Source organism: Hevea brasiliensis, chromosome 5, assembly GCF_030052815.1.
Source record: "Hevea brasiliensis isolate MT/VB/25A 57/8 chromosome 5, ASM3005281v1, whole genome shotgun sequence".
Lineage (NCBI taxonomy): Eukaryota > Viridiplantae > Streptophyta > Magnoliopsida > Malpighiales > Euphorbiaceae > Hevea > Hevea brasiliensis.
The window spans coordinates 42679611-42683228 of record NC_079497.1 but is presented as its reverse complement, the minus strand read 5'-3'; positions in this window follow the sequence as shown (position 1 = coordinate 42683228).

Sequence of the window (3618 nt, the reverse complement as noted above, 5' to 3'; positions counted from 1 at the left end):
AACTTGATCACATTTCTTTGCAATCATTTTTCCTTTGTTTTTCTTGTACTTTCTTTTCTTTTATTTCATTATTTTATGTCTCCTCACTCTCATTGAAGTGTGGTTCTAGGCATCCTAGCTGTCCGGACAACACTGGTCACTGGAGCAGCAGAACGCACTACCGAACTTAGGGGTGTTACACTGTATTTCCCCGGGCTCATGGCTGGGTGTCTGTAGGGCTTCAGCTCGCTTCATTTCCTGTACCTTCCGAGAGATCTCTCTCTTTCACTTCCGGCTCTCCTTGGAGGCTTCGCCGCTTGCCATACCTGCACAAAGAAGAGGTCAGTGAGATCGCTAAGGTCCAAAGATTTGAGATATAGGAAAATACCGATGCCGAGGTCAGAGAGCTGAAGCCCGCGATCTTCACTCGTGACCAATTCCATTGTCCAGTGATGCAGTTTGGTAGTCACTGCATCCAAACAAGAAAACTTCTCTCTGCCCGCCTGATCTTTCAGCTCCATCACCATCAGGCCTTCTTCCCTATTTAGAGTGATGCGCTTCGGAAGTACGGGGCCCTGGTGCAGCCAGCTGCGGGGGAAGCCCTCAAAGTCGTTCGAAATTTTACTCCTCAGGATAAAGAAGCGGTTCTTCCAATTCTTCAGGGAAGAGGACAGATCGGTAAAAAGCCCACAATGGGTTTTCGCCTGGAAGAACCAATACTCGTCATCCCTTTCCACGAGTTAGCCTGTGTAGCTCAGCGAACACCTTAGCTGTGGGTCGGAGCCCCTTAGCTCGGCATAGGCCTCGAAAGGCTACTAAGATCCGCCACGAGTTCGGGTGAACTTGGGCGATGCACACTTGGTGATATTTTAAAACTTCCTTGAAGAAGTCGTCCAAAGGGAACCGTACACCGGCCTTTAATTGTTCTTCGTAGATCATGATCATATCATTTTCCTCGAAGAAGTGATCGGCACGAAGATCGCCGTGACACCTAATCAACTCGTAGGAATCAGGCCGAATGTTATACTCTTGGCTGAACGACTGCAGATCGATTTCTTGAAGGACCGATGGCAACTCATCCATGGAAAGATTCTCCCTCTCTGAAGAAGGTACATGTCTTGATGGTGCTGCTTGCCCCCGAGCTGGAACAGGGACCCTAGAAGGTTCGGGTCGCACACTTGGTCCGACCACCTCCACTTCATCAGATGACCACGAGATTTGAATGGAAGGGGGGCTTGCCGCTCTCTAACCCTCGGCGCCGCTCATTTTCAAAGGAAACAAGGAATTTAAACTAAAAGAAGGATCAAAACCTTACCGGAGTCTGATCGGTGTCGGAAGAACTTGAGGAAACGAGAGAATTTTGAAGTTGTTCGCGAGAAACCGAAAATGGCATAAGGGAGCAACTGGCTAACCCCACCCCTATTTATACTCGTCCGAGCATTTAATGCTCACGATGTTCCAGGCAGTGCATCGGTTAGCGGGACTCGCCAGCTGCTCTGACACATCTCACGAATATTCCAAAAATTCCATAAGGAGAGACCGGCTAGTTAGGGATCGGCTAATTAAGGCAAATGTTTGGAAGTCCAGATCGGATAAGGGGTGTTCAGTTGGAAACCAGATCGGATAAACACACCAGAGATCAGAGAATAAACAATGTAATAATAATAAAGTGATAACTGACAAAATAAATTTTATTTCCAAAAAGTCAAATTACATCATTTGGGCGATCTCAAGAGATCGGATTACATTAAAGGTCTGATTACATCATAAGGGCGATCTCAAGAGATCGGATTACATTAAAGGTCTGATTACATCATAAGGGCGATCTTTAGAGATCGGTGGAACATCCTACCCAAAAGGCCTATGTTAAAGCCTAGTCTCGTGGCTTAGTCAAAAGATGTGTTTGACCAGGAGACCGGCTGTTGACATCGGATAGATGTATAGCTTAGATGGGGAGACTATGACTCTCATGAGAATGAGAGAGGTCGTCATCAAAGTTACCGCTCGAAACCGAGCCGTTATCGGAACACTCAGTGTGGTGAGAAGCCAGATGAACGCCAAGGGGCAGCCACCGGTGTTAAGGGGAATATTAGCAGTCTTTTCGCCCGAAATCGATTCGCCGATTATGTCGGACGAACGATTTGAGATCGGTACGATCGAGGTCCTCGATCCAAATCGATTAATTAGTCCGGTTCTCTCACTGTCATCAGATAGGGTTATAATGATTCTCCGATCACCAGCATCGTAAATTTTCAGACAAGGGACAAAGAGGACAATCGGGAAAAGATCAAAAGTGGCCCCCATGGCTGGAATTATTGCCGGAGCAGTTAGAACAAGAAAAGTGAGAAGGAAAGAGGAAAAATCAAATGAGGAAGGGTTTCCTGCTGAAGGTATATATATAGGGGATGGTCTGAGCATTTATTACTATGCAGAAAACGAAGCGGACGCCTCGGAAATTGAGGGAATAAATGCTTTGACTGGGCCGGACCTGATAAAGAAAAGACCAGAGTAGGAGAGGTCGGACGAAGGGAGGCCGGCATGAAAGACCGGAAAAGGAGCGTGTCAGGAGAGATTGGAAGAAAAGAGCCAGGTATGAGAGATCGGAAAAGGATCACGTTGAAAAGACTGGAAAGGAGGGGAGGTCGGAAGATAAAGAGAATAAGACAGCTTCTGCTGATTATCGTCATAATCAGGGCCGAGGTAGTTAAAGCATCGCAGGCGAAATCCCCACCGCAAGCCCCAGAATCACCCGCATTACTGACATGTGCTAGAGTACATCATGACAGCGCTGTACATCCTAATATCCACCGTTGATCTTACTTGTAAGGACGAGCTCGGAGCCCTCAGATCGAAGAAGAAGACGATAAGATCGGCGCCTTTCACTCCTTGTAACACCCCTCACCCGACTACAGTGTAGCCGAGCAAAGTGTGCTACATTCGGTGCCGGAGCACCCTATCTTATCTTACTTTATTCCTTTCATAATTTGATCTCATTATATTTTAATATTAATTATTTTTTTGAAGGAGAAACCAGCAGAGTTTCCCCTATTTTATTACCAGTTGACGTGTTTTACTATTTACCTATTTTAAAGTTTCAACAATATTTTCAGAATAAAGTCTTATCCATGCTAATCATAATTATCTCATCAATCATTCTCATAATTTTCTCATATTTCAAATCTCATTCATACATTTCAATTTCATAATCATTTCCATGCATACTCAATTCGTATGTAAACATTCTCAAATTACATAAGCAAAATTTTCAAATTTCCTTAATTTACATAATTTACAAAATAATTACAAAATTTCATAATTTACATGATATACAAATTAATTACAATTTGCTAATTTATATTACAATATAAGAAATAATTAACATACACAAAATACATGATATGCTTAATGTGAGCCCTATCTACATGCATTGCTGAGGAGGTGACAACCTTTGACACTCTGCAGATCTGAACTCTCAAAATTTCCAGTCAAACGTCCAGTGGGTTCTAGCATTCAGTACCTGCGCGAGGAAACAATTCCATCGCACTAAGCATTGCTGCTTAGTGGTGCAATAATATAACAAGGAAATAATATACAAATAAAGATAGACATAAAACATAATTCAAATAACCAAGATTTATT